Source organism: Haliaeetus leucocephalus, unplaced genomic scaffold, assembly GCF_000737465.1.
Source record: "Haliaeetus leucocephalus isolate CR32 unplaced genomic scaffold, Haliaeetus_leucocephalus-4.0 Scaffold751, whole genome shotgun sequence".
Lineage (NCBI taxonomy): Eukaryota > Metazoa > Chordata > Aves > Accipitriformes > Accipitridae > Haliaeetus > Haliaeetus leucocephalus.
In genome coordinates this window covers 6,142,632-6,162,092 of record NW_010973187.1, presented here as the reverse complement: position 1 = coordinate 6,162,092, position 19,461 = coordinate 6,142,632, and the positions used below count along the sequence as shown (strand labels likewise).

Below are 19,461 nucleotides of genomic sequence, written 5' to 3'. Positions count from 1 at the left end.
CCCCCCCCCGCCATTTCAGTAAGAGGAGAGTGGTCAGTACCTGGCAGGACCAAGCACTCGTTAAGCTGCTGTGGTTCCTTTGCATTACTATTTTCCATATAGTACTTTGAAAAAGAAGGCAGGCAGAAAAATACAGTGACTTATAATCCTGAAGAACAATGGGCATTTCTGTGACCTGGTTTTCTACACAGGATGTGGGGTGGGCCTTCTTGAGCTTGTGTAATCTGTCTGGAAGTCCAAAAACCACTCTCTGAAAACATGCTTTTCCTTTAACAAATAGCCCCCCCCCCCCAGTCTAACATTAGTTTACATGGCTGTCATTGACCCTTAAGGAAAATTTTCATTAAGAAAATGCTTGGAAAAAAAATCTTACTATCTCAAATAAGGTACATTGACCTTATCTAATTAAAATATATAGCCTTTTTTATCCCAGCAAGAACTATATTTAGGAATGGAAGCTTCACTTACATAAAATGGATTGAGGAGTTGCATCTCTGGTAGTGCTTTAGGTGCTAGTTCATGTCCTAGGATCACCAGAGCCCAGAGACAAAAATGCAAAGGCACTGGAAACATTTTCATGGAGTGCACTGGGAAGGACTTACAAAGTGAAACACATTCAGATTATCCTATGAAATAGGCTTTTCTAGATGCTCTGATTTTAAGACACTAGATTTAACAAATTCAGGCAGCCCTTTGAAGTTCCTTATTCCAGACATTCCACTAAGATCAACTTTTTCCCCTTCCTCCAAGCAGGACCAGAAGATAGTCCACCACAAGAAACTGTTTGCTGTATAAGGACTGGACAAAGTATAGCAGAAGTTAAAACACAGGAGAGAAATGGCTTCCTCCAGAGCTCTCCTCTGGCACTGCAGGGTAAAAAGACAGCAGATCTGAAGTAGCATATGAAAAAAGTGCATGCAGAAGCAATGCACTGTTTCACACTATTCCACATTCAGAAGGCTTAAGCAAGGGGTTTTGTATTTATTTCAAAAGCATTCCCATTTATCTAATAGATTGCCTGAAAAAAGGAGTAACTTCCAGAACAGAAATATTTCCATCACAAACACCTGTGCTGTACTGTAGAAACAGCACAATAAAGGCACTAGAGTCTTTAAATTGGGCCTTGAACTCATGTCTCGGAGGAATATGCTTCCCAGTAAACAGCAGGTTAATATTTCTAAGCACTGGAAGGCATGTCACCACATCACAGAAGTGCAAGACTTAACTGAAGTCATCACCAAGAAAAGGAACAAGTACTGGTTATGTTCTTCCTTTTAAAGATTTAGTTTATCTGCCTGAAAATTTGACTACCCCCCTTTCCTGTTTGCCTCTTGAAGCTTAAGACCTGGTTTATCAAGAACAATTACTGAAGAAGTAGACTTCATATGAATTCTCTTAAAGTTTGTGTTCATAGTAAAAACACAAATCTTGTATTTGACACTAAAACTCAGCACTGTAACAAACCATTAGGAATACTTCTCTTCTCTGCTGTATGAAGCAGGTATGTATTTCAAAATACTCTGTATCAATTTATTACTGTAACTACTGGGGTTACATATTTTTAATTCCTAGTGAAACTAGATAGTGATTTAAAGCTTTATCGTATTTCCAGTGTTCACAGGTTTCCAAGTTAATCTTTTTGAAGCTACAGCTTTTTCTTCTGCAAGTAGCTTTTCTTTCTGTGGGAAATCAGAAAGAATGGAAGTTAAGATTGAGCAACTGGGGAAAAAACCCCAATACTCCAGCATACTGGAATTTATTTTTACATACTATCAGGTTTCAAATGGCTATAAAACATCAAGAAATCTTTCCCCCACTTTCATGTTGAGGTTAGCATATGATATTAATTTAGGCAAATTATGAAGGGATAAATCCTCAGCAACACAGCAGTTCCTACCACACCCTATGATATTTTGACAATTACCACACAATTTGAGTCAGAAACTATTACATTCTGCACAGAACTGTTTGGCTTCTGTGTTCATCTCCAGCAAGTTCCTGCCTGAGCACACACACTACGCAAAAACAGCTCTTGCAGCTATGGAGGGGAGAGCTGCAAGGAAATCCCAGACTCTAGCAGGAAGCAACGTTTGTGTGATTCAACATGTTGAGTCTTTTCCTCTGAGATGGCACTAACCAGCATAAAAAGCACAGCACTAACTGCATGAAAAAATCCTTATCCTGTCTGCATAACAGATCCTAGGACCACTTAAGTTTTGGGTGACTGAGCCTGTCTCCCTCGTCAAATTCCACCAAGTATTCCTTTAGTATACTTTCAGCTAGGGTAGTTTAAGGGAGAAAAGAGAAAGGCTTGTTAAATGTTGCAAAACAACTGCATTTCACCTCCACCAGCTATGCAAGAAGAGCAGAGGAAAAAAAAACCCAAACCTTTTCTGGCTGGATTTACTAGGTTTTGATCCTTTTACTTGAAAAAAAGAATTATCAATGTAATATGCTTACACCATAGTCTATCACTGTAGTGGAAGTAAAGCAATGTATCTCAGTGAAGGCTTACAGTAGTTACCCCAGCACACTGGAAAAAGACTGCACATTACAATGACTGGACAGGAGGAAGGTACAAGCCATTTTCTAGGCAAAATAAAAATGAAAATACCCAAAGAGTTTTGTTAACATCACAAACCACAAAACAGAATTAAATTCCATTCTGCTCCCTGCAGTTCCCATCTGGTTTTAATTTGATAGAAAAGACTAAAGCCTGTATTCAAAAAAACAGACTGAGTTGTAAACATTAGTCTCTGCCAGCATTACTAGTAACTCATGAGGTACTGGAGTTGCCATGGAAAAGCAAGGGGGAGGGTGGGAGAAAAAGGTTTATGAAAGTAAGACTTGCTCTGTCATTAAGCTCATTCTTCTAATTGCATTGTTTTAATCCAATGAAACGAAAGTGAAAAATGTTTGATGCTCAGAAACACACTTGCAGAAAATCCAGTTCTACTCATCTCTATTATGTTTTGTAACATCATGAAATGAAGCAGGCGAAAGCTGAGAAGTGTCAGAACAGACTGCCTGGGCCACTGGACCCCCTTGTTTTATAAAGCTTGTAATTACAGGCCACATACTGTTGCCCAATTTATTTCTTGTCATGTTATCAGTAGAAGATCCCTACTTCATTTCCTGCAAGAATAGTTTCGTTAAATAGTGACAAACTAATGAGACTACAGCTAAGAGCATCTCATGGTAATATTTAACAATATGCCTTTAATGACACTTTGCCCCCTATCTCTGCCTTAGACTACCTATGTAATAAAATTTCTCAAGCCAAATTTTTCATGGATCACCATTAGTTTCTAGTTACCTATGCCCCTAACATGAGGCACTGGTGTGCTTTGAAAACCTACTTACACAGTTTAAACAGAAGTGAATAAAAGGAAGAAGAGGTGTTTCTGCAGCAATATGGGCCTGGAGGAATTCTGTTTCACATCATACAATTAACTCCCCCTCCATTTTGATGAATCTTACTTAGATCCACACTGAGCCCCACCTCAAAAATTAAATTCAGGGGTGGGAGAAAGCCATCTCCTTATTAAACAGATCAATCCCCTGTTTACAGCATACGCTCACAAATGATCAACACAACTGAGGTGATGGAGCACTACACTCTGGTGTCAGAGCAATAACCCATGGCATTGGTGAAGAGCAACTAGAGAGAACACCTCAAGCCCCTATTGCCTCTCACACCCACAACGGGCCCTGACATACCACTTCCTAGTTAGGGCTTATTAAGAAGCTGGCAGCATTCTAACATTGAGTTGAACCCATTCAGTCACCACCAACATGGTCCTACTACTAATCATTTTTTACTTTGTTGGGTCCTACTAGCCACACCACCTCCACAGCTCCTCCAGCCCTAGGCCAAGCTAACCACCCCACCAACTGCTGCAGTGCTGTTTTTGTCAACCCCATACTTCCAGATCCAGCAGACTTCTGCATTGACTTCTTGATGGCAGGTATCATTAGCTAACAGCCATTAAGTTTCAGCAGGTCCTCATGTAAGGCTGCCTTTTCTTTCACTGTTGCTAAAGATGGCTCTCTTCACCATAGGTCCTTCTCTTACTCTTGGATTAGCTCACCACTTTTCTGCTTGATATCCTCTCATCTCACCAATTCCCACTTCTCCTCCTTTCTCTAGCTCTCAGTGCTGCCTTCATTCCTGGAAGGCCTTAATTTCATCTTAATGCACTCCCTTTAGCGTTATGTGTGTATATATATATATGTATATCAATCTACCACTTGCTTCCTGTTACTGATCTTTCAACAGCAACAAAAAAAAAAGCTTTAACCAAATGGTTTCTTCTTCTTTCTGCTCCAATGTTCATGTAATTACACGCAATTAACAGTAATACATGCTCATACACTCAGCTTAGGGCAGTCCAGAGTGACCATTACATGAAAAATTCATCCAACTCTTCTAGATCTAGTTAATGTTATTCTCAGCCTATAAGAAATACATGTGAACAGGCTACATTATACATGGCTAAATCACATCTGTTTCACACATCTAAGCTATGTATAATCTGACCAGCATCAGGAATTGTGAAAGGCTTATTTTGAAACATAAGCTTCTTAAACCACACCCACCCCAACCCCCCACCCAGTACTTAGATACACTTTTTTCCCATGAAAGGATCACAACTTGGACAAGCTTTCTGGTGAGCTCTCAAACAAGCAGCAAGAGGCTTTATTCTAAAGCATAAAACCAAGAACAGGAGCATGATTCTCGCCGCACCCCCAATTCTACTACCTACAACTTCATCATTGGGACTTAGGGAAACTAAAAACATACCAAGAACAATAGGTGGTGCTACCAGCCCTGCTTGCATTTACACTTTTCAATACCTACAAAAGACTTGTGTGCAGTTAGCAGACCCTACTACTGTTTGAAGGGAACATGTGTTGACTTCAGCCCCTGTCCTTCATGTGATTCACTGCTTTAGTTTATGTTTATATCGTGTTTAATAACTAATGGTTCCTTTTCATCTTTTGATAGGGGTAGTTCTACCAATGTCCAACTATCCAAGTGTTCACACAGTTGTTAGTTTATTACTAATTTCATATTAAATTACTGTAAGAAAACGAGCATTCCTTGGATGAAGCTGCAAAGCAAACTGCACAAGCCTGTAGAATTACCAATTAAAAAGTTTTAACTAGCAGCAAAATTCTTGATTTTCATCTGCAAATTAAAAATATATTTGAGGGCAAATGGAATTGCTCAACTTTCTCACTAGTCAAATGACCATACTGCTATATCTTTTTAACTGAATGAGCATGATTCAGACATCAGGGGATTAAGGTTTTACTGTCTGTGCCCAAGTAGTGATGCAAGAGGTTGCAAGTCTTTCTGTAAGCAGACACTCCATTTTTTCCAGAGTTCAAGATTTTGAAAATTGTATTCTCAAACAGTATCCTTTCATACATAGCTAGTTTTCCAAGGCAGCTAATACCAACATGAAATTTTTGCTTCAGTGGGAAGAATCACAGTAAGCAGCTGAGATCTGTTCAGTTTTCTAAAACTGTAACTTTAAATGAAACAAAAACCCAGACCAAACTGCAAATCAATATACCCAGACAGAGCATGACCACCATTGCTAAATAATTGGGAAATACATAGTGGAAAATACACAGAAGACTGGAGGGAAAGCATGGTTCTACACAGTAGTGACATTTCTGTGTAGCTGCTGGAGGAGCATGCTAGGACAAGCCTGCTGTTTCTACCTTTGCTCCATACATGGGGACACTTCTGCATACCAAAGCTAGTATTTATCTGCTTCTTGCCCAAGTGATTCTAGGCCTGTTCTGCACAGGTTTCACAGTGCCAAGAAGCTTCATACCTTTAGGTGGATTACTGCAGACTGATTTTTGTCAGGAAGAGAGATTATTTATGCTAAGGGTATGTATGTACACATTGATTGCAAATATGAGATCCACACAATAGCCCCAGGCACTTTTCCTGACAAATTTAACACCTGTGTACTGCTGCCAATATGACAAGAACATGACATGCAACAAGAAAACTGCAGTCTTACGCAATTTTTACAGTACCAGTAACGAAGACCATAAGCATTTTTTGTACTTCTCCCTTAGGATAAAATTCAAGGAACTGCTATGGATTTCTTTATGCCTCAACGGATGAAGGTAGCAATTTAGGTTGGGGTTTTTTGGTTTTTTTTTGTTAAGAGGAAGCAGTTTGGCACAGCTCAAGCTAGACAGGTACTGTTACCAAGCTACCATATTCCTTTGCTTTATAGCATGGATATGTACCAAACTTACACGTAGAAGTAATTTGTAGCTATGGATAAGAAGTAGCAGCTGATGTGAAGACATTAACAGTTATTACCTAAATATATTCATGTTATAATGACTAACAGGCACTGGAGTATTCAGTTTCACTGATTTCTCATGTTAGTCATGCCTGTGCATAGCATCAAAGTTCCCATGACAGCAACTGGAGAAGGAGTAATTCTAGTTATGAGCTTTAATAGCCACGTTTTGGGGACTATCCTTATACAAGTAACAAGTAAACTGCATTCTTGTTTGCTGAGAGGCTTGATGCCTTCGTGCTGTTTGAAAGAATACTGTCAAAGTGCTGCAATGTAACTGCAGTGGCTGTACTAGCCCTTCTACAAAGGAGGTCAGGAAACACACTGACATTGTTCAGTTGGAGCTGATAAACCAGCTCAGGGTTGCTACTCTTCTTCCCACTAAGGTACCCAAGGTTTTGGGGGGAGGGGAATACAGGAAACACTCTTTCTGCTCCCCAAACCTAAAAATAACTGAGACAGTATTGCTGCAACATTTAAGCCACCCAAACACCCAATAAAGCCTGAAATATTTATACTCAGGCCAGTCACAAAACTCTCGGGTTTTGCCCAGTATCTTTTTATCGTTATTCAAACAGATCAGAAGATTGTGGCAGGAAAGTTTATTTTTCTGAGGGTAGACGTGAGCCTGTTGCCAGCTGTGTTTTTAAACCATAGTGCTTTTTCCTGCCAGTACCCTGAAGTCAGTTAAGCAGCAACTACAAGCTACAAGACTATTCTGACTTGTGAACTCAAAGCACTAGCTTCCCCCCTTTGAGCACCTCTTGCTCTGTCATCAAAAATCAGCAGGTTTACCAGTTTCATATTAGAAAACAAAGAAAACAAACACCTCTATATTTAAGTTGGGTACAACATTCTCAAGAAAATCTGAAGTTAATACAAACAGCATGAGTAAACAGCTGGGGGGGTGTGTAAAATAAAATCACATACATTACACAGAAGTTAGAAAAAATTACATACAGCCAGCTGCCACTAGGCAGATTTTGCATGACAGTATAAAATCAAACTGCACTAAATCATGTTCTTTCTACTTCCATCTATAAACATGGAATTTAAATTCCTAGTAACTGAGTCGTAAAAAATCAAGAGATTGATTATGCCATGAAGAGAAATTTAAGTCATACAAAGCATTTGCAGGACTTTGGAGGCATGCTTACAGGCTTCATCATTCCAGTTCTCCTGCATTTAACAAGGCTACTGATTTGGCGCTTAGAGTTTCTTCTCCTTCGGAAAGCTACAAAAGGAGATTGGGCACGAACATCTAGTTCCAAAACAGGATTCAAAGGCAGACCTAATTAAAGATAAGCAACTTCCTCTTCTGCACTCCTCATTCTTGAGCAATCGTCCTCATTTTTCAACCAATTTTCATGGCTTCTTTATGTACTCCACACTACCATTTATTGCATAGGAAACCTACAAGGTGATTTTGGAGAAGTCTGGTGGGGGGGTGGAAATTTAGGCATAAAATTGCCATTCTTTGAGCTAGCCTCCAGCCCAGTCATTTTATTTTGATGTTTAGAAATAATACAAGGTGTCATTCAGATATAGCAAAGCTATCTTAAGTTTTGAAAGTAAAAGTCCTTAAGTTTGAGAAGACCTACTTACATTTTTTTATTATGTGCTATATTTTTACCTTATACATACTACCAGTTGACCGTGATATACCACAGTACACCTAGTTACACCCATCCAGAAAGCTGGGGAGGAAGACAATCATGGAATGACTTTCTAATCCCACAGAAAAATGGCTCCCAGTCACCCTCTCCGCCCCGAGACTCCAAACCTTACTCAAATTTCACATATGGGCAGGAAACCATGTGGCCAGAAACCCTTAATAGTTCAGACATGAGTTCCCAACAGGAAGGAAGTTATAGTTAAATACAAGTCCAATCTGTGTTTCCCTCCACGAGCTCTGCAAGATGAATGGAAAAAAAGGCCAGGCTTTCCTGTTGCACAACAGCTAGCAATCATGTGACATAGGATGCAGCACGACTGCTTGAAATAGGGATGTTATTCACATGCAGAAGAACCCCCTCTAAACTGGTCTTTCAGAATTCTGCAGTTGCATACAATGCCTCCATTTTCATAATTTCTATGACCTACTCTAGACATAGCCTTGAGCTACTTAAAAGTTGTACACTGTTCAAGAACTACAGGTTAGGCCTGCCTATTTTCCAACCAAGACAAACAAATTTCAGTCAGGTTTCCTTCTTACAGTCCACCCTTTTGCTGCAGTTAGGGCAGGACCTCTAATGATGATGTACTCAAATCAGGCTCCCCCCCCCACCCTTTTTTTTTTTAGGTGAACAACAGCTTAGAAAACCCACAAATGCTGATGAGAATACTTTTCCCATATTCTCCAGTTAACATCAGGAATATGCCCTTTGCTTCAACACACCTATTCTTTCACTCCACCCCCTTAAGAACTGCAGTTACCTCTAGAAGCCTCCATCATCCTCCCTTTGGTCATCTGTAATTGTAAGCATGGTCATTCACATACATTGATATTTCATGTTTTGACTGTTTTAGCTTACATGTACTGAAGAACAGTTAAACAGGCTAAATGGATCTCACGTCTACATTGTGAAGCTTGTTTACAGAAGAATGTATTTAATTCTTATTTTTTCCTGCAATAGTCAGAAAGGCCAAGAGTCCCCTTCAAGCACTTCCAGTTGAGCACTGAGTATTTGATACTAAGGGAATTTCAAAAGTTATCACAAGTCAGACATGCTCCCGCTTAATGGGACTCAAAAAATATGTATTAAAAAAATACCAATGCTTACGTTAGACTTGTGTAAGGGAAAAGCAAGTGAGATTAATGAAGCATCTCATCTTTATCATATGAGAAGTACAGCAAGATTTCAGCTTATGAGCTATAGTAAAAGTGTTTCTAAGCAGTAAAGAAACCTCTCCTTCACTCCAGTGCCAACTGGGTATATCCAAAATTCAGATTCAACCAAGAATCTTAGAAAGACACATTAAGAAAAAACTAGGTCTACTGGACCTACCTTTTTGGACACCCAGGTTTTTTGCTTTTTGATGGTCTATTACTATAGTGGGGACTAATGATGCAGAAGGTTAAAGAGTACCAACCCCGAAACAATACTCATTCTTGCATCATGTAAGAAAAACCCACCGCCTATTTTAAACTGTTACTTTAGACATCCCTTAAAGGCTTAGGATTTTAAATATGGAATGGCTTCTGAACAGCTGTGAAGCTGAAATATCCAAGAGTGCAACACGCTATTTCTAGGAAGATGCAACAGATGTTTCACACTTGTTAATATGTACATCCTATTCTAAACAGGATGTAGAGTTTACTTGTACTGAGTGCAATCAGTACATAACTGTTGCTCAACTCTATTCAAGCAAAAAGAAGAGGCACCCAGAGCAAGACACTTCCTGTTAAATACATACGCTGTCTACAGGAAAATATCCAAGCTTTATGTAGCATTTACAGACATGCACAAGTACCTTTCACTCCATCCCTACTTTCTTGTGATACGCTATTTACAAAATACATTGAAAGGATGGAAGGATTAGTCCTACGGGACATTTGAGACATAAGCCTATGGTTCTTATCAAACTCGGTAAGGCAGAGCCATTAAACTGAACAGAAGAGTACCCAAGTCTATGAATATTCTTGCTAGGTTACAGAAGCGTGGGGAGTGTTTTGTTTTGTTTTAAATGAGGAAACAGTTCTAGAACATGTGTTGCAGTATCATTGCATTATTGAAATTAAAAGGCACGTTTAAGCAAACATACTTAAACAGGAGATCAACTGCAGAAGGTATCATACCCTTCAGATTACCTTGCTTTGCTAACTGTAGCATGAGGTTACAACAGGTCCAATGGTTAAGCTTTCCTGCTTCATATAAGCACTAACACTTGGCCTACAAGGCAAAATTTAGATAGCTGCTCTTCTTGGTATCTGTTAATGACTCCAATTTACTTAAATGGGAACAGGATTAAGTAGTCATATCACTGAAACAGAAGACAAGACAAACCAATTTAGCTAACATCTGCACTTGCAAGGCAAATATTTGTAGTACACTATCTGCAGGAAAGCGTGGAGGAGCAGCTTGCCTGTTAAAACAGAAGACCCTGCACTGCCAGGGTACAGTCCTAATAATGCTTTGAAACAATGATTCCCTCCCATCAATTAGTCTACACTAGCAACTACAGTGTTTGAAGAGTCTCTTGAAAGAGCTCTAAGACATGTAGAAAGCAGTATGTTGATTTTGCACTGTATAATTCATTTCACAGCAGCATGATTTTTTTTCTTCCTGTTCATAGTATTTAGCCTAGTTGGAAATATCCCTGCCTGCCGGTTTTAAAAGACAAACAAAACCAAGTCTAAATGCTTCATCAGTATTCTTTATTTTTGCCCAAATCTACATTATATCCTCTGTAGCGGTCCTTAAATTTTGGAATTCCCTCCCTAGTATAGCAAGAGTATGTTAACACCCAGTGTTTGTATTTCAGGTCTAGTCTGAAGTAGATGATCTTGGACACAGAGAGGAAAAGCCTTAAAATACTAGCCCTACTTGCATACAGAACCCAGTTGCATTCTTATGCAGTTTTCCAAAGTTAGTGGAAATTCAGAGGTGGTGTACAGTAGTATTGCACAATTGTAGTAAATGTGCCACTGCAAATCAGTAGCAGATTATTAGGCAAAGAAGCTTTGTTTAAGGTTCACCAGGAGAGATACAATTTAAAGTGTTCCAGCTCTCAACTCTTCTTGTACTCCATTAAGTACAGCAAAGCAGGTCTTTTGACATTATCCATCAGGATTTCTGTTAAAGTCTGGCTAGTCTGTCAAGCACCATAAACCCGTACCTTTTATTACAGGTAGTTATAGCCAAGGACTCAATAGCTCACTGCCACTATTTCCTAGTTATCATCATTTCCCCTCCCCAACAGAGAAATCACTGCAGATTCAACTTTACTATCTCTGAAGGGGAGACATTCAAGTTCAAAAATTGCTGTTAGCTGAGCCTAGACACTGTGGCTCCTACATGAAGTATAGCCTTTCCTATGCTTGTACAGATAGGAGACAGAAGTGTTTCTCAGAAACAGTTTAAAAATAGGATCTGACAACAGACCAGCATGCCTTTATAAGCTTATGAGCTTGCTCCAATGTATGAATGCCAGGGTAATGAAGCACAGCGTTGGAGATGAATTCAAAGTGTAGCACCACCCTGATAAAAGCAATAGTTTCATTTTGTGAAGAGTAGTCTTCTAAATCAGGATAGCTGTAACAATGACATTAAGTAACATGTTCTTATAAAGTTTTCCAATTAGAATGCCCACAGCTCTTCTGGATGGAATTTGAGACAGCTTACCCTGTCTGAGCAGATAAGACTACATGGAGCTATCATCGGCCTGACAACACTGGGTCATAAACACTGTGGCCCAAAATGAAGCAGCACAACCATTGCACAGTTTAGCACTTAGCAGGGAATAAAGCTGGTAAAAGACCTCTTAGGCTAGAGAGTAAATTACTATCTCATGATCAGCTATAGTCTCTTCAAGGGATTGCTTTGCCTGCACTATAAAGCAGCACAGCTCTGCACTTCCCATTTGGTTTTTTTTTTGTTTTTTTAAAAAAAACAAAACCACCAACAAACAACTTCACTTAAATTTGGGGAATCACATGACAGTCATCTAACCCAATACAGAACGGCGAGAACATGGGATGCAAGGAAAAAGAGTTTAGCACAAGAATTAGATGCTAATGCTTGTTTTCCAGATAGCTCTTCAGCTTAAGTTCTTCTTGTGCTCTCCCCACTAGTTTTAGCACACCCCAGATCTGCCACACAAGGTAGTTTTCAACTTCTATCTGGTTGGTCTATAGCAGTTGTCCTAACACTGGATCAAGCAGCTATCAAAGATCCATACATATTACAGACAACTGGACAGAAAGACAGATACTAATTTCTGTAGATCAGATACTAAGAATCCAACTCCACCAATACGAAGCTTCATTAGCTGCCAAACTACTGAAGTTTGCAGGAAACAAATCCATTATTATAGCCAGTGGTACTCAATGTCAGAAAGCTACCCATTCCAAGTATACCATTCTGCTGTCAGACTTCTGTACTTCTGAGCCCTAATAGGCCACACTGAGTAGGGCTACAGCAGTCTTCAAAAGCTAAACCTTTGAAGAGACATGAAATACTGCTGCACTCAAGCTGCTTTTCTACTTTTGAGCAAAAACTACTGCATGACTTTGCATCATTAACAAGCTAGCAGACTGTGCTTCCATACTTGACCACAGGAGTGCAGGAAATCTACTTGTTGAGCCTGTGGTTGTTACCTACCCCTGAAAAACCTCCCTCCAGACAAGTCACAGTAAGAAGTTTCAGCAGAGATGGAGAACCTCTTTTGTCCAATACTAAATAACCACACAAACAGAGCAGCTAAGTTTTGTTTGGTTTCCAAGCTTACAACACAAACACTCACTTTCTCTGTGACAGGACCACCTCCAGCTGCAGTTCCAGGATGCTGGAGCCCACAGTTTAGTAACTGCCTGACTCTGGCACTGCGCAACTCTCAGAAAGTGGCAGTATTTTCCCCCATTTTCTTCCTAGAGATCCTCAAGAACCACCATTGTGCTTACACCACCTGCATCTTAACACTGACTGAGGAACCTTCAGTTGATGGTTATTTTCAGCATCTTCATCAAAGAACTGTTACTGACAGGGCTTCAGGGCTAGTGGTGTATTATGATCAAGTCAGAGCACTACCTCACTTCTGAAAGTAACTACACAGAGCTTAATACTGCTCTCCAAAGCAACCAGAAGTTCATCAGAAAGACTCTACTTCAAATAACAAGGTCATGCTAGAAGGAGAGAACAAACCACTGCCCCACTTCGCTACGCAAAGGTCATACCAGTGAGCTGGACTTGGTGCAAATTCCCACTAATCCTAGGATTAGCAGGCCACATAACAGCTTTAAACCTGCTCCTTTAAGTGAGGAACTCAACTGTTAAGAATTGTAGAACCAGTCAATAACTTGTCTTCCTTCTAGAGAAAAAAACCTTACTATTCTCAACATTTTCTAAAAAGCTCATCATAACACAAAGCCTGAAGTGGTGTGCAAAGGAAGTTTCTGCCCTGTCCTGCTGCTGTTCAAGCCTTGAAAACAGTCCTTCCGCATCCAGGTGGATAAAACGATCAGTAGGCAGTCACTGGACCTGCTCAACTACCTACAAATAATGCATATTCATTTGACTAGTGACCACTGTGACCCACATGTACCACTTTTTTTTTTTTTTTAAGATTAGCTCAGAACTCACCCAGTAAGAGTAATTCTTCACTGAATACCCCAGCTATTAGATTATCAGCCACTTCTGGAAGATGCAAGCCTATTCCAAGTTTTACCCTGTTCCAACAAAATAAGCTCCTTAAGTCCAAAATCTTGTGAACACTCAACTAGGCCACAGTTGAGAAGAAACAGCATTTCACTTATTTTTGTAGGCTATTATTTCAGTGAATCCGAAATGATCTTGCCACCTACAACTGCAGGTCAATCTAGCAGTGCCTTACATACTCTTAAAGTTTTGAACTTTGAGTGTGCTTGACTCCTTAAGCAGCAATTCTGGCTGCACTAACCAAGAGCCTTTTAGAGTTGCCTCTCAAAATTCCCCAAGAACTGCACCTTTGCTGAGAAAAAACACACCTAATTTCACTAACAGTTAAAACCTGCACATCTCCATTCTCCCCACAGCTGCTTCTTCCTACTTGAACTCCTGTTCAAGCAGGAGTGTTTGTGAAGCCACAAAATGAACATTCACATTAGAAAACCACCCATTAAAATTAGGCTTACACTAGATCCATTCTTCTCTTCTACTTCGCACATAATTACTTGCACCATCAAAAAAGGGGTGGTGCAGAAGCAAGAATGAAGAGCTGGGAAAAGGTGCAGGATCATCTTTCAGCATGAGCACCACTTCAACTGTTTCAACTATGCCATTAATGCATACTCAGATCTATTACACTGTTAGTATCTCTCTCCTTTCTCCCCTAAATACCCTTGAACTCCTGTCAGTCCCTTTGTGAGGCTAAAGGTAAACAACAGTGTTTAAATAACAGATCTTAGCAAAGACACAGACCACATACACATGCACAGACAGGCTATCATGGCAAGTTAGAACCACAAGTCTAACTGCTGGAGAACATCCAGCCAATTGAAATATCCTTATTAAAAGGAAAGAATTGTAGTTCAGTAGAAACTGCTTCTGTCCCTGCCAGGCTACCATAAATGCAAGCTGCATGCCTGTTTTGACCCAGTCTCCCTCTCCTACAGCTCGCTCCCTTCCTTCCCCTCACCTTCCAGATTAAGACACAGCTTGCATCGGACTGGCCTTTGGGCAAATCCTCTCCCCTGAGGTTTCCATCTTAAAGTAGTATACACATTTGTTTTTTACTCATCTCCTGCAGCAGAAGTAACTCAGAATGCATCAGACATTGTTTTGAGACTGCACTGCAACACCGCTGGAGCTACTGCTTCTTTGAAGATAAATAATACTGCTTCCCTGAGAACAGCTAATAAAACAACCTTGAAACAAACAAACAAGAAAATATTATGAGCTCATTAAAACTTGTCTTCATTTCTATAGCTTCACAGAAGCACAGACAGCCCTTAATTCAAGTACTGCTGCAATAAACTACCAGTTACACAGAGAACTTTAAAGTAGTTCACTTCTTGGTTTTCAAGCGAAGTCTGATATTGATGTGAGCTACCTAAATGGGTGCCTTAAGAATTAAAGCTCTAGCTGCAGTTAAGCTTTTGATTTCCAGGTATGCTATATAAACTACTCTATAACATAAGCATTCAGACTGCTCCCTTACAGTGAGGTAGGCAACTACTCCCTATATCGTAATTATAGAATACATGCCTAAATGCAAGTACTAATAAAATAGAAATGTGGGGTTTTTTTCCTCATCTTCAGTCCAAATTAATGTTCTTCATTTAACACATCCGCAAGGAAATATTCACCATGTCAGGTCCCAAATAAATCTGTTCTATATCAAAAGAATCATTGTACACTGAAAGCCTCTCTGGAAACTTCCATTACAAAGGGAGTATTTACCTTGTGTTATACTATGCCTACACAAGAAGAATCAGTAATCCAGTCACTTAAAATGTTTGGTCAACAAGCCAACTGCCTCCTCATAACACCATTTCCAGTAAGCTTTTTTTTTTTTTTAAAAAAAAAAAAAAGCCTCACCACCTCTAAGACTCAGGAATCCTCCTCTTTATAGTAGTCTGCACAGAACAAAATTGGTTAGTGCAATGCTCAGCTGACAGGCACCACCTGACACCCAAGAAAAGGGGGGAGGGGGCAGCTGTTCTTTTAGGAAGCAGAGCTTACAGCCTAAAAGCTAGGCTCAAATGAGACTCCAAACTTTGGAGAGCTTCACACTGTTTCATTCTTAATTACTGTCATCTCCATTTCTTTCCTGGTATCCTTTATATAACCTACAAAGGAAAAATGTAGCACTATTAGATGCTTCCAACCCTGTTCTTCTACCCCTCCCCCGACAACACAGAGATGCCCTGCAGGCTGTATCTGCAACTAATATGGACTACTTACAGTAGCTCCCAAGTCCCTAGTCGGTTCTTATGTAACTAGACTCCACCTCACCATACTACTTATGTAACACATATTAAGTAGCATCTATTATACAGGAGTCTTCTGTATTAGTCATATACCCAGTTACTTTCATTCCAGTAGTTCTCATACAACACATTTGTCAAATATTCAAGCTTTAGCCCCAACGAGGTTACTACTGTGGATGAAAAAAAGAAAAAAAATATTCCCAACTATCTGGGGACAAACTAAGAACAGAAAAAGTGCTACAGAAGATTTCTAAATGGAGCAAAGCACCACCCTTAAAGCATCAGCAATTTTAACTGTTAATTTGTTCGTTGGGTTAGATACAGAGGCTAAATTTACACCCTGCCATACAAGAACAAGACATGGAAACTAGCATTAAATTGCTTTGAAAACACAAGAATCCCACCCAAACAGTAACACAAGTTGCATTCCTTAAAGAAAAAAGTGTTAGAATTGGAAAACATACATTTTTCACTTCCCCCCCCCATCAGTACATTTAAATAAAAAAAGATCCAGAAAGAGTATTTGCCAAGCTTCCAAGCCTACCCAGACCTGTGTGACAAGTTCATTTCCCTACGAACCTCAGAAAGACATGGGGCATCTTCACAGTATTTGCATACCAGAGTTTTCATTTGCACCAAGTGTATGCTCAAATCCCCGTGTTAAAGATGCAGGCCATCCGCGGCCTAACTTTGTAATACATGCCACATTACCCCACAGAAAAGCTGCTCAACTCCTACAACAGGATCCAACAACATACAAATTAAAGAATAGTGATCCGTTTTTCCATAACGAAGTTCTGCTCAAATAAAATAAAGTCATTAATACCTTGCAGATTTTTCCTGAGGCCCCCCACCCTGTACCCCCGGCAAAGCAACACTGGAAATGAGACGACCTCCTCGTCAGATGGACAACTCCGCACAGCCTGTACATTTTCCTCAGCTCTTTTAATGAGGTCATTTAAGCATCGCTTAAACCAACTCTTTCAGTAAGTCACCCAGCAAGAACCACTCTATGATTCCAGGGAACCTAACTTACAGATACAAGTGCTCTCGTACACGAGAGGGGGAAGCCGAACGAGAGCGGGCGGCATTTACGTGAGTACACCCGGCCGCTGGAAGGCCCAGTGCAGCAGCCGCTCACCGCCTGCTCCCACACTCGGGCGGAGCGAGTAGGCGCCGAGGGGGAACTTTCCCTTGCGGTGGGTAAAGCCTTACGCAGAGAGGGGGCGGAATGGAAAGCTTCCCCCGAGAGCAGTTACACCCTGGCGATGGGTGGAGAGTAAGGAGAGAAGCGAGAACCTTCCTCGGCAGCAGCTACACCCTCGTGCATAAGGTTAATGGGGGAAGGGAAATGGGAACCAACGCGGCACCGACAGCATTGTGCGGGGCGGGGGAGGGAAGCACGGACTCTCCCGGGCAGCCGCCGCCGCCTCAGCCAGCTTGGTCTGCAGCCAAACCCCACAAGAATGCAACGCGGTCACATGACCTCCGGCGGACGTGCAACTCCCTTCCCTCTCCAGGGAGACCCTGCGCCATCTTGTACTGACGCAGTTACAAAAGCAGGCACGAACTGCTCCTCTCCTGCTCTTCCCCCGCTCCTCTCCTCACAGCCCCGGCACTGTTTGGGAACGAGAAGCCAAGGCCTGGTCCTGCTTTCCTTTTCACCAGCTCTTCGGGTATCCCCCGCCCGTGAAGTCCTCCCTCGCGCTGGGATCATGGCGCCCGTTTTCTCCCTTTGCACCAGCCTCCCCCGGCAGCTCCCCAACCCTGCCCAGCTGCGGCTGCCCCTGCTGCAGGATGATGTCAGCGCCAGCCAATCGGGGCGCGCCGGGCTAGCCCGGCCAGCCTGGTTATTGGCTCCCGCGCAACTCCCTCCCCCCTTCTGACTCAGTCTCCGCCGCGGTTCGCTGCGGAGCCGCAGCCAAGGCACAAGTGGGGGGAGGGGAATAGGAGGGGAAGGGAAGGAAAAAAAAAACCCTACACAAAAAACCGACAACCAAACCCACCAAGACGCCAGCCGCCATTTCGCGCAACAACAGGCAGAACCCGAGCGAGCAGCCCCAGCCAAGCGCCCTAAGGAAAGAGAGAAAGAGAGAAACAAGAGACACACGCACAGAAGAGTTAGACAGGAAAAAATACCCATAGACTCCGCCGTGATCACAAGACGTTTAATCGCCCCCCTCCTCCCTCAGGCTCAGTGCCCCATTACAGCCGCCTCCTCTGCGTCCAACCAGCTAGCAGATCCCTTCACCTCGGCTCCCTCCTGCCGCAGCAGCAGCTGTTTAGAGCCCCAAACTCTCTCTGCCCAAGGTGTGGGGGGACGCTAGTCTATGGCGCTGCTGCTAACTGCTTCTCCAGTCACCCGATTGTGGCGGCTCCATCGAGGCAGGGTAAGAGCTGCCAGCCCAGCTTTTATCTGGTGCCCCGAGTTTGCGCACTGAAGGAGGCTCGCTCAGCCCCTGGTGGGCGTCGAATGAAACCCCAGCCACCGCCTCCCCTCCCTCAATCAGCCGTATCGCTGGAGGGGCTGAAGCCGGGCAGGGGAGGTAGGGCGGTGTGCGGGCAGAACAGGAGCTGGGAGGGGATATGGTGGAAGGGAGAGGAGTTCCGTGCAAACGGCAGAAGCTGCGTCCTCCCTGAGAGGCTGGCGACCCTCTCGCTTTGCCAGCTCCCGGTGGTCCGGATAAAAGCAGACCATACCTGCTCCCCGAGTGCCGTTCCCTAAAGGGGAAACGAGGCTCGTTCACTGCTCGTCTCGTTCCCTGCAGAAAAGAAACGCCTTCAGCTAGTGCTGTCCCACTCGCTTTAAGAACCGAAGCTCTCTCCCACTTGCCTTATATATGAGCCTTAAAACGCTTCGGGGAAGACTCTCAGCCTCAACTGTCTTCTTGACAGGGGAGATTCAGTCAAAACCTCCACATCGCCCTGAACGGGTCTCGGTCAAAGCTCCCGCTCCTTCCCCTTTCTCGCCCCCCTCTTCCCCGCCCCTCAAGTAAGTTCCTCTGCGTGTGTGAGATCCGGCGGGTCTGCCCGGCTTTTCGCGTACTTTGTGGCGAAAATTTACTCCTCAGGTTGAGATTCATAAAGAATAGGTATGCTGAGAGTAACGACGTTCGTGAGGAGGAAGCCGGAGGCGGGGGGGAGAGCAGCTGAGGAGGGAGTTTTGGCGTTTCTGCCTCAGAGGATGCAGTTCTGAGTCAGACATCCTCCCGCCCGCGTTCGGTCCCACAACAGCCTGGGACGGAGCCCCTGCCCCTCCCCCGCGGTCTGCGCCTCCGGGGCTGCGGATCGCCCCCGGCACCAGCCCCAGCTGCCGCCGCCGCCCCTCCTCCGCTGCCCTACTTCCCTCCACACCCCCTCACAGCCCCCCTGCCCAGCCCCTGCCGCAGTCTGGTGTCTCGGCCGCGCCCAGACCCGAGCCGTTCAGCGTAACGTGCAAAGCGCTGTTGTAAAATGGACACTGAGGGCTCGGCGGGCGCAGACTGCACTCCCAGC

The 19,461-nt window shown here is 42.6% G+C and overlaps 1 long non-coding RNA gene across 1 annotated transcript in view; it reads right to left on the bottom strand.

Moving 5' to 3' along the window:
- Window positions 1–19,460, bottom strand: part of LOC104840157 — a 27,448-nt gene extending 7,988 nt beyond the window's left edge. The window contains exon 1 of the long non-coding RNA XR_775228.1: window positions 18,106–19,460. This is a non-coding gene — a long non-coding RNA (uncharacterized LOC104840157). The remainder of the gene's footprint in view (window positions 1–18,105) is intronic.
- Window position 19,461: the final 1 nt, after the last annotated feature.